General features: G+C 34.1%; 1 protein-coding gene across 3 annotated transcripts in view; it reads right to left on the reverse strand.

The window, feature by feature from the left end:
• Positions 1-13144, reverse strand: part of col5a1 (procollagen, type V, alpha 1) — a 166544-nt gene that overhangs the window by 114901 nt on the left and 38499 nt on the right. The gene's annotated exons all lie outside the window — the stretch shown is intronic.

Here is a 13144-nt window from a genome sequence, read left to right on the forward strand (position 1 = left end):
GAAAAGCTAGGAAACTTACTGAGCAAAGACATGTAACAAGTTTCTCCAGATAGACCCAAAAGGATAGACTGGGATCTTAAATCCCTTTAATAGAATTATATTCTGTCCCTTTTAGACAAAGAATTGTAGACAACATGCTGTCCCAATTGAATTCGAAATTCTTTCCCAAACCACAGCAGAGTTAATTCATTTCCCAGGTACAGCGCGAAGAAGAAAAGGTTGTAATTCTTTCTTGGAACGTGTACATGTTCCTGCTGCATAACCTTATTACTGTACTTCACTGTCCACATCTGGAACAGAGAGACACAGGTGACTGCAGTGTCATTTGTTGTACATTTTTTAATTTACTGTTACTGTTGTTGTTACAGGGCTTTACACTAGGCAATTTTGCATTAACGTCCATTTATTGGATCTGGTGTCTCTTTATACAACATCCATTTATACAGACAGCTGGTTGAGGGTGTGACATTTTGAAACTGAACAAGGCCTCTTGTGTACATGTACTGTATTAATATGTGAATTTCGGGTTAACTATTACATATCTCTCACAGATCAAACCATGGGAAACTGTTGCTACCATTGCAAAATGAAAAACTTCGTAAAAGAATGTCCCAATTATTTTTTTTCATCTTTTCTATAGCATTTGAACCTGAGCACAATCTATTAACAGAGAAAGGAGCTGTCAGATGTCAAGTAAGAGAAATATATATATATGTATGTATGGAGGAGTATTATGGTTTTGGCAGAATAACAACAAATATTAATATAATGCTAAAATATTACTTTTTAGCCTATGGAAAAGGTAAAGAAATCCACCTAATGTAATCCTGCCAGCCTTAGAAGCAATAGCACAAGCAGAACAGAAGAAAGCTAATAACACCAAAGATCCCCATTGTTCTTTAGGCCTTTGACCATTCACAGAATCCTTTTGTGTCAAATTAACCTCTGACCTATACCTAATCATTCACAACCCCTTGGCTCCAGAACCCATCAAGGTTCACAGTGAATACTTAAGAATATTCCAACCAGACTGGAAAAAAAGGCACATAAAATAAAGGCTGTTTTGTGAGCCCCTGAGGGGAAAGACTAAGGAATGCTGAGTCGTTTAAAATACTTAAGTGACTACAGACTTCCAGAACATCTTAGCCAACTTTTTGGGAAAGTTAGGATCCAGCAATTGGATCTCATGTCAGAGGTAATCAATTTTATGGACTTGTGCAGCACATTTTACCCAGTACTTAAGGAAACAGAAAGGACATGGGAAGGAGAGCAGGATCTGAATTATTATACAAAACCTCATGATTCAAATGACTGTCTTTTACAGCTACATTTTACAATCAAAATGTGAAAAGATTAAGTTAATTTTACTTTGAACAGATGACTTGGAACCAATATCCAGTTTGAATCAACAAGCATGCCAATTACAATGGCATTTGGTCTGGCTTCAAAGCTACTGCAATTGATGTCTGAAATAACAGATGACTTCAAAGCTTCATAATTGCATAATAAACAAATTATTCTCAAACCGTATACCTTAAGTAACTTTTTATAACCTTTTCTATAATGAATGGATCTACAGTACCTTTCTTGAAGAAATTTTAGAGATTTCTGTTTATGAAAAAACAATGTTTTTCAATTAACTTACAGAGAGAATTAAGATGTAAATATGGTACTGTATTCCTTTATTTTATATTAACCCTACATAATAAATTAAAACAATATTATTTTTTTGAAAATGGATATTAATATTGTAATTATTTGATACTTTGCAGTATCAAGAGAGTTAACCTTTAAGCCAAAGAAATAATGCTGAAAACTGAGTAAATTCCAAATGTAAAGATTTCCACATGCATAGGATGTGTGGATATTTTTTTGTTTTTTCTTTCTGAGTAACTCACTCATAATCAATTGATTATTTTTAAAAATGGGAGAGTTTCCATGGATCCATAGTATCATTGCAAATGGAAATGAAGGCTTCATGTGTGAAGGAAGCTGTAAGACCATTCTTAGATCTGTAGTTGATTGAAAACACACCATGCTGCCTACAGTAAGTTGATGGGTTGTTCAGCAGACAGTAGTATGTAAGAATTCAAACAGATTAAACAATGTAAAACCAATGATTCACCCTGCATGTTCTGAATATCTGGAGCCAAATACTGTGTCACACAAATGTTTCCAAAGGCTCGTCTGTCCCAGAACAGCAAATTTCGTCAACACATCAATCATTAGATATTTAACTACTCTCTCAACAAACACCTTTCAGCAACATTGCAAACGGAGCCCATTTAACTGGAACTTTATGTTTCAAGTGACTGTGTGACCAGACTATGCATAAAAACCAAAACCTATTCAGCTAAATCAATATCTGTTTATAAGCAAATGTGTATAAATCCATCCATCTGTTATCATAAAGCTGCTTATTCCTGATAAGGTCTGGGAAATATATCCCAGAAAAACAGGGAAAACAAGTGGGACTGCACCCTAGACAGGAGGTCAGTCCATAACAGGGCACACACACAGGCACACAGGGACAGTTTAGAGACACAGATGAACCTGAAGCATGCAGTGAATAACAATGCCAGCACAGGAGAATCTGCTACCTCTGGTGCTCTGGCCATGAATCAAACCCAGGACCCAAGAGTTGTGAGGCAGCAGCACTTATTGCTACACCTGAAGTCCTGTGTATTAACCTTGCAGCAAATGTTTAAATAATTCATCCAGCTTTAAAAGCTGGCATTTTGAAAAAGAAAGGGTATATATAGCCATTTTCCTGAAAAATGAACACAATTATAACTCAGCTCCTTCAATCACTTTGGAATCAATGTTGTCAGTCCTTTTCAGCAAAGATATTAAAATGATTAAATAATTGTATCCTGTAGGTATTTGGCAGCATAAAATCACTTGAGAAGATTGGTATGTGCTTCACATTTAAGTGAAGCAAGTCTGATTTTGTTTTGTTTTTCAGTTAGGTAACATATAAAATATCCAAAAAGATCTTTTTAATTAGCTTTTGGTTCACTAAGATATATTTTACAATACCTCAAATGTACTAAAATAAATTCATGGTAACATTTAAGACAACTTAAGCATTAACTTTAAACTTAAGTTGTTTAAATAATAATTTAGAACAGATTCTTTTATTATTATTTAATTTCTTTATCCAAAGCAACTATCTGGGTTTATTGCTAAATATTTTTACAATATTTATAACAGTCTAAGGTTTTCTGACTAACCTAGATTTTCCCAGCAGTAATGATACAATACACCAATTGTTTGGGTTTTGAAATTCAGGTTCTACTTCTTGTGCATCATGCATCAAAAATGATAAGTACATCCATGCCTTGGACCACTATGTGTAGACTAATATTGTTGTATTGTGGGCTTTAGCAGAGGCAGGATCCCAAGGTATTCCCTACCTCAGCTAAAGTCAAATATTTGACCGATACCCAATCATTAGCGAGCAACTGCCAAACATATACATTTCACTGGTTATAAGCATAAGAATAGTTTACGTTAATAGGAATAAGAATATATACTCAAAGTATTTAAGTTTGATTGACATTTAAAACTATTTATAATAGAGACAACATACAGTACAGTATTTGATTTTGATGACAAATCCATTCTCAAGACCTGAAGTTCTGGCACTTTCAGGTTTCAAATTCTGAAAGTATACAGGTGGCTTACAGGTACTGTACAACTTTACCTTTACAACTTTAAACAACAGTACTGTGGGAACTTTGTTTTGCTCAGTACAGAGAAAGTGATACAGAACAGTCCAAACATGAAAGCTCCTTATGTCACTTATGAGCTATCATGACTCTAAAACAAATTGGACAAAGCTGGACTGATACTCCACTAGAAGAACAGGCATACTGTAGATAGACACAATACATCACAAAGAGCAAGTAAGAAAAGTTCACAAAGCTTGTCTGATTCTGACGTTTACCTTGGCAAGCAAGAATTAGGTGTGATGAAACCACACACATCAAATAGAGGGAATTATGCTGAGTGACTTAATCAGATATCTGACTATGACAAAATTCACTTGTCATCAGCCACAGTATCCCTAGGCACTCCTAAGAAGATTCAAAACAATTTGATGTGAATTGCACTGTATCTACAGTGACTTACTGTAGGTTGTGTAAGATGTTATAAAAGCAAGTAAAGAATCCAGGCTCATAGCTGTAATGGCTGATGACATAGTTGATGTTGGTAACACTGTTCAGTAAGCTTGTGATTTCGGGTAATTTCTGAAAGTAGCCCACATAAATGGTTCCTGAATTTTGTGAATGTGATGGAAAAAAAAAACCTGAATTAGTGCTTAGTTTACTGGAGTGTCTTGACTACTCAAGAAACTGTGTATTTCTACCCTAGAAATTAAATGGGAACTGCAGTCCCAATTTCTCATACTGGTTATTAAATCTCCAGAATAATCAATTTCAATGATGGTATAAACATTTTTTACAAAGTTCAAATTAAGCATAAAACTGTGAACTTTGTGAAAGTACTGTAAGTCGCCATTTTGCTGCATACCCGTGGTCTCACCACGGGTGAGAACGAGAGTTCCCATGTGAAGCCCTTCCTGCTGACTAGTCATTGTAATGTGATGTACGAATTAATAAGTACAGGTTGTGCTGCAGACATTTCACTGCAGACATTTTCCAGTAAATCTACATGCAGAGTTACAAGTTATTAGTATTTTTCAGCAAGACTGTCAAAAGCAATATTGGATTAAAAGAGATGTATTCACAAACACTGTTTACAGTGTAATAGGGCCACTTCATGTCACCAGAAGTTTTGTTGCCCCATTCTGAATCACAGAGTATGGCGCTGCTCATACCTGGAAATTTAGTCTATTTTGTGAGGTACATTGGAGGTGTACATTTTACTTTTATTGTGGTTTGAAATGCACTCATCAATGCTGATTCTTTCTAACCCCAAAATATAAAAAATAGCATTGCAGATCCCCTTTAAGTTACTGTAAAGTATCTGAATTAAATAGTATGCAGGCTTGTGTGAAATTAAAAATTATTTTCAAGATCCGGAAAGCATATACTGTACAACTGCTGCAAGAACTTCAAAAACAACTGCCACTGCCAGCGTGTGGATTCCAGTGTATGGCATCCAAACACTGGAATTCCTTGGCTGGACAGCACAGTATTCAAGAGAAGCCAAGAGCTGAAACAATTCTCATTGCATATTCAGAAGAATCCTGAAACAATTGACAGTTATGCTATACATTGTGTTAGTGTATTTATTTCAGATCTAATTTTCTATTTGAGGCACAGTAGTGGTAAAGTAGAAATGTAGTTTTATAACATTCTCCAATGTAATCTTCAAAATAATTTTAAATATGCTTAATCACAAACTGTGTATACTGTGCACTGTGGACCATTAATCTGGTGAGAAAAAAAAATATTTCCTTAAATCACAAAGTTAAATGAATATTACATTATGTAAAAATCAAAGAAAAGCAAACAATTTACAGTACATTACTTACATTATAAAACTTACCAAAAAGTAACTTGTTTTTTCACATACATAAAAACTTAAATATATTGTAAGGTTACAAATAGTGGGGAAACCAAACACAAATCTCACAAAATGGAAAGTGAAACACATTTTTTTTATCTTGTCCTTTTTAATATCAACTATTGTGTGTTAGTGATTTATCATTTACGAAATTTCAGTAGCTGTAATAATAATGAGGCTGTTATGCTGTGATGCCTTGTATTATTGTACATTGTGTTTAATTTTAAGAATAATTAGAAAGGCAAGCTACTGTATATGTTACATTAAAAAACATTTTAGAATCAGATGCATTGTGTGTGGTGGAGACTGATTTCAACGACTCTGATATCCCAATCCTTTTGTCACAGAATGCAGCTGGATTCTATAGAAAGTTAATAAAGCATTTATAAAAACAAAGTACTACGTATAATAATCCTAACCTTTTCACTAACCGTGAGCTTATTTATCATACTTACTATACTTCTCATAGTTACTACTGACTATATACACTGTAAATGCTTTATTAACATTTATAGAGCCTGGATGGATGATAAATGGATAAATGTCTATCATACCTTCATTAACACAGTACTCAAAACTGTGACTAAGCCTATAGTAAAACCATGAGGCTAATTAGGAGAAAGATTATTCCAGTTTGCTTCACAAGATGTAGGCTGATTCGATTTGTCTCTTGATTCTTCCTCTCCCACACTGTAGTGACCTTTTATTTCTGTTCATAGGAGGGACTCTTGGCAGCTATATTGGAGTCTTTAAACAGAAGCAATAAAGCACAGAAGAAGGGGATTAATGGGAAGCGCAAAAATTCTAAATAGCTCACATGCTTGAGAAAAACCAAATAAAAGGACAGCTTTTTTTAATGGCAGACACTGTTCCTGTCAGGTCTCATCCATGATTCTAGAGGTTAAAAAAAACATTATTGTCCATTACTTTATTCTACTGGCAGTGATCCTCCTGTGCAAATTAACTGACCACAAGTTACAAAAATGTTTTACAAAGTAAAGTTCATATCAGCAAATTGCTGTCAAAGGTTAGGTTATGCCAGGCAATTTTGAGCAGTTTATTAACTTTAATGTAATGGCAATTATAGATTACTAGCTCTGATTTAAAGGTTCCAATGACTGCAATTACCCAATGAATTTATTTGCTTGTGTGCTGAGTGCTATGATCAGAGAAGCTACCCTAGAGGGCATATGAAAAAGATGGCATTTGCAAGTCATTTCTCATCCCAAGTCATGAAAGCATAATTTTAAGCACACATATAAATGTGTGTTTAAATAAAAATACGTTTTGGATAAATGTTACTACAAAACAACAAAATCAATAAGGATTGTTTTGTATACAAAATTGACATGCATTTGGGTCATGATTCACAATGATTCACAAAAGTCTTTGAGAGATCATAACTACTAAGGCAAACTGGATTAAATCTTTTATATGCGTCTTAAAATTCTCAGCAACTACAGAGCTGGATACTCAGCCAGAAAAAAAAGGAAAATATCAAGTGAGATTTGTTTAACTATAATGTCAAGAGAATATATGAGGTCTTTGAACCTAAAAAAACATTTGATTAAATCAGGTTTCACTGCTTCTTATTATGTTAAAGGCAAATGTCCTAAAAAGCATTGCAAACTTTAGTGTTGCTGAAGCAAACATCTGTATTGACAAAATTATTTAGCCTCCTAATATATTGTCCATTATGTTTTATTTAAGGGGTTACAAATCATACTTCATACACACATAAACATAGCTAACAGTGAAGTAGTCATTAATAAAGTATAAATGGTAAATATATTAACAGTTATTCAATTAATCATTAGCTAGGATTAGTTGCTACCTAATTCTTGACATTGCACTAATAATCTGTTTATGATTTAAAGTGTTTTGTGCATGAATTTGCAGCCCACCCCCCCACCAAGGTTAGTCTTTTTTGCTATTTTTATAGTAAAACCACAAATGAAATGATGCACATGGTACTAAGATGGGTTTTGAAACTGTATTTATATAAATTTTGGAATTTGGAACTGGATTTCAGATTAGGTGTTAATTGAATATGAATGTCTTTTAAATACATAATCTCATGCATTTCAAACTAAATGCTTGTGTAATGTTCATCTTTGCAGCACTACGAAGTATTTCTTAGAATGATTTAGAATTACTTTTACCATCCAGGATTCACATGAGAAATGTATTCATGAACATTTGCATTTATATTATTCTCATGGATAATAAGAGCTACAGATGTCAACTATAAATCTGCTGATATTGTCTTAGCTAAGAATTATAGAACTCAAGCTACAGCACAATGTGTGGCTTTCTTCAACATGGTAAGGCCACAAAATACAGCAAAGTACCACTATCATAAAGGAACTGTGAATGTTAAACAAATAGTAGAAATGCATTTTAGGAACTGCCTCAATTAGCATTGTAAAAGCATACCTGTAATTACAGTCATGAGACAGTAAATTTCACCAAAGAAGGCTTTATAAGCCCTGAAATGTGTAACATTGTTTTTAGTAAATGTGACAACATCTAGATAAATAAGAAAACACGGCTTAGTGATTTGGTACATTCCTCACATTCAAATAAAGCCTTATTAATTTAGAGGACTAAAAGACAGACCTAACTATGAATGGGCTAAAGGAAAATTCCACAAACTGCCTTGTCTGTTCTATTCTCAATCAAAAGCTACAAAAGCGGGGGGGTCAGTTATTCATAACCACTTGCTTTTCAATGAGAACTGTTTAAGAACATGAAAGTCAAAAGAAATATCAGTCTTCAAACCATTTTAGATTTTGAGAGATAATATCACCTGTGGCAATATCACAATGTAGAGGCAAAAGTACCACATCATCTTATGATTTTGTCAGAAAGATTATATATTCTGTACAGTACTTGAACATTTCATACTTTTCGCATAAATCATGAAAACATGTATTTTGAGACATCATAAGAGCTGTTGTGTTAAATAACATAAAATATTTAAAAGGAACATCTGCCAGTTTTTATGTACAGTACTTAACATAAATTACACATATTCGTTTTCCTTGGTCAATATATTTTTTACCTACATTTGAATCTCAAAGAGAGGAGAAAATGCAAATGAACGAAGAGGAAGCCAGAACTAAAATACAAAATTATTTTTTAAAACTACCTCACATCAAAATATAGTAAAATGATATAACAAATAAGTTGTATATTCTATTGTTGGAAACAAGTACAGTCCATCTTGAAATGAATTCAGCTTAAACTTTATTAAGCAAATATCATTACTATCTTTCATTCTGTACATACTGTACCGTGTCTCTGAATGTTTTGAAATGAAGATTTTTGAGGTATTAACTGTTGATAAGTAATAACTGCATAATGCTCTCTTGTTTATGTGTTTGGTTGATATACATTTCTGAAATGCTTTGAGGAAAAAACAGCTATTTTAACCCCTTCACGGATGCTTGAGATCAAATGAGATAAAAAGAGATCAAAATGACAACCATTAAAAAACAAATGTTTGGACTTGAGGGAGGATTTATAAAATCTGTTCCAAAAGTTTGACTCTGACACTACTACTAAACAACATTTTTTTTCTCTGTGGTACAGTAACAATGGTTAAGTGTGTTAATCTCTCATTGTTATTCCTCATCATATTTTTTTCTTAATTTGGTTTGTTTTCCGAAAAAAAGCAATGGAAGCACCATTTTGTTTTTAGAGACCAGCAGATCCCATAACTTGGTTTTCTTCCATTCAAAATCTTCTGAGACCCACTATTGGTGTTGTTCTTCTCAACAAATCTATATTAAATGACCTTTGGGCTGAGGAGTAACCAATATTGAACACTGGTTTGCCTAAAATTGAATTACCAAGGATTTACTGAGCCAGTGGGCTCTGGTTTCACACTATTCCTCATTACTCCTGAGCATTACACAAATGTTTTCTGCTTACCACTATTTCTTTTTTTTTCTAACAGGGGTCAACAGAAAACACAAGGTATTCTGTTTGAAAAAAAGAATTTTAGAACAAATTATTGCTCTGGGTCCAGTCTAATGTTTTAATTTTAGAATATGGAATTTCACTGGTATAAGGATCCTTCTGCTGCTCAGTTTAAATTTTAGATGTTCTTGCAAGTGAACAAATCAATGCCCTTTCTAGTAAGTTTTTACAATAAAGACTGAGATTTCTAAAAAAGGGTATCAGTTACTGTACATGGAAAGATCAGAACAAGTGTAGACTGGAAGCAAGACAAATAGAGTTAGGTGAATGTGGAATGCCTGCAGATTTTGTCCTAACAAATTTATTGTTTTAATAAAAGAAATGTGGGTTGTTTCAATTATAGGATGGGCGAAAACAGGAGGGTGTCACAAGAGCCGGTTCTGACCCGTGGAGTGAATTATTAAAGACCCTATGAATTCCGGACCCAGAAGGTCAGAACGCTAGGGAATAAGGCCCGCCTTTGGGCTACCCGCGAGCCCGAGGAATAGGCAAGCCTTGTGGCGTCCATCTTCCAATACTGAGCCCAGAACTGCAGAGACGCTAGGCTTTTAACCAAATACCAGACAAGACGCACCAGCAAATAATAAGAACTAATCATAACAGAAAGGGTTATGAGTGCCCTCTAGAGGAGGGATGTGGAACGTAACAGAGGGGCAGAATTACATTTTTTCAAGCACTCAGATTTAAAAAAGCCATTTGCTTTTATTTTCTATTCCTGCACAGAGGCTCTTCCTCATCTTTTACTATCCATCAGACCAGTGTTCTGCTACCATGAATTTCAGTAGAAAAGGACCACCCAGTTGCTGCAGCTTTTTTCAAACCCCAGGAAAACCCAGCTAATATTTGAAAAACATTTCTGTATGTTGAACTTAGTGCCTCAGCTTTTCCTTTTCCATATGTTTTTACAACCTTGGCATCACCAGCATTTGGCAGTGACACCTTCTGGCCTGTGCACAACAGTATTGAGCCAAAGCAAAACCATGAAAGCCTGCATCATATACTTAATCCCTCTGCAAGATATTTACACATGCAAAGCCACATGCAAAGAGGCTGATATCTGCTGACCATGCAAAGATTAGGAGGAGGGTGGGGGTGTTGAAGAGCAAGAGAATGCATTCTTAACAAGTACACTGTTATCTCTTTGGGTCTCTTTAAGTTGATAAAGAAACAGCTCTGTGGTGGCTTGTGGATTTGACACAGGACAGAAACCAACCAGTTTAAAAATAAGACTTTTTGGCTAAATTTATATGAATACTGTATGTACATAACACTTGTGGGAAAGTGTATTGCCATGATGACAAGCTTGCTTTGAAGCTGCATTCTCTAATTAAACACTGTAGACTTCTACTTTTATTTTGTGGAGATTATAAGGAAAAGAGTTTTATCGTGAAGTAAGTTTTTTATGTTCTGTCTTCTTTGGTTCTTACTTATTACAGAGCATGATTGATATGAAAGCCAGCTACACTGTGCATTAAGGAAATAACACTCACCTTTCGAAATTATTCTTTACAGGTGTGCTATCACATTATGACTTTGCTTTAACCCCACTTCACCATTCTTAAACAAGTTCATTATTTTACCAATTACTCTTCCTTAATTGTATTTTGTCTCACTGGCTTGCAGTGTATAATCATAATATTTGACACCAGGCAATTTAAACTGCCATTTTCCTTTCACAGATTTCATGCAACATCTGCAAAGTTCCTGTGAATATATTTTCTACAGCAGCTGTTTCCATGATGGAAAGGAGTTTTCTTTGGACGAAGCTGGACCAAATAGCTGAAATGAAGTTTTACACAGTAAGCCAGATATGTTGTAATTATCTAAATCTCTCAGTTGAATACTGAGTACAGCCTTTCGGCTGCAATATACAAATTATTTTATGTGAATTACGTGTAACATTAATCATGTTTAAAATATAAAAAATATTGCCATATTATGAGGTACTGTAATGTGATTGAGTGTTGATGTGTTCTCCTTAATTTACACAAATGACATTAATAAATATTTTTAAAACGTATTCTTTGTTTTATTTCTAAATAGGCTTAGATATAAATCATAACATATAATACATTACAATTAATGTGATTCCATACAAATACAAATACTTAAAAAGTATTCCGTTTAGTCTACAATTTGTGCTCTGCAAAATCAAGCTTATCCATTTCAGAGGTTACATTGTTTTTTTCCTTAACATTGTCACAGAACATAGATCATTTATAGGTACCTGTGAAAAAAAATGCCTTTTGCGGCAAGTAAATACATTTCCATACTGTTTGAAATTTCTAAAATTTGATTTCTAAAAAATAACAAACCACAGCTATTGCATTCCTATAATTTCTCAGTATTTTACATGACTCAACTTTTCCAAATAACATCAAAATAGTCAAATGACTTTCAACCTTTAGTTTATAAGTAGTTGCCTCAGCAATTTAAAAGGTTTTGAAACATATTGATATGGAACCATTACAAATAAATCCTAGTGGATTTTCTTAGAACTGTACTAGTAAAAATATTAATGAAAAAAAAAACACTATAGAGCTGAGAGCAGTAACCTAAAAGGTTTTAATAAACAGTTTTCATGAACTAAGTACAAAGCTCTCCATTTCAGGATATACTGAGTTGGGGTACCAGGGAAATGGCCCTTTCCTTCATCAGCAGTAGGAAGAAAAAGACTGTCACAAAATAATAAGGAACAGGAACCTGGACTGAAAAGTACAGAGTAACAATAAAAAAGAATATAATAATAAGCTACAATAAATGATCTCACTGCCTTCTGGAAAAGATTATTTCCAGAAATATCTCATGCCAAATGCTGCATACTGCAAAAGTCCCACTATGGTTCTATGACATAAACTATTGGCAAAGCTAATGTGCTTGGTAGGCATAGTGTTAATCAAATCATGCAAAAGGCAACAATCAGCTTGTGTGTTTCTTCTTAAGATGCTATGCTAAAATAACTCAGTTTATAGACCCATTTACAAGTCACAAAACATTTTTTTATTGCTTTCAATCCATTAATCTCAAAACCAAACAAGTGATCCAGGTTAAATGCAGAGCAAATCAAAAGAATGTGCCCAATCAATTTGTACAACTCTCTCTACTCCTTTGGCCCTTTAGCTATTCCTTCAATGTCTGGTATGATTTGTGCTCCTGCAAAGAAACATGTTCATGCTAGGAATGAGCACTTGAAGCAGAAAACCTAAAGTTAGTCATAAAGGGATATCTACAGTTCACACGTGCAGTTCATCCCTGTCCAAAACTGGACAAGGTTTTCCCAGCTATCCTGACACCTCATAGGACACGGCAGGAGAGCAAATCTGTCATATATCCTAGGGAGTACAACAGCTTTCAAGCTCCAGAGAGTTAATTTATATCACTGTAACAAACATAGACGGAATGAGTTACTGTATTTATATTTTGTGTCACAGGGATAAAAGAGCAACTTATATCAACATTTGCAAATTATCACCTTTAACCATACACACTGGAAAAGTTACTTCTTTCTAGAGTGGCATACCAACTCCAAGTTGCTAGAGTAGGTTTGGATATAATACAGTTTCGTGCTCTTTTTCTAACATCTATACTTTGCTCACCAAACCACAAATATGTTTAATGGAAAATT

Source organism: Lepisosteus platostomus, chromosome 21 (genome assembly GCF_059453375.1).
Source record: "Lepisosteus platostomus isolate fLepPlt1 chromosome 21, fLepPlt1.hap1, whole genome shotgun sequence".
NCBI classification, from domain to species: Eukaryota; Metazoa; Chordata; class Actinopteri; order Semionotiformes; family Lepisosteidae; genus Lepisosteus; species Lepisosteus platostomus.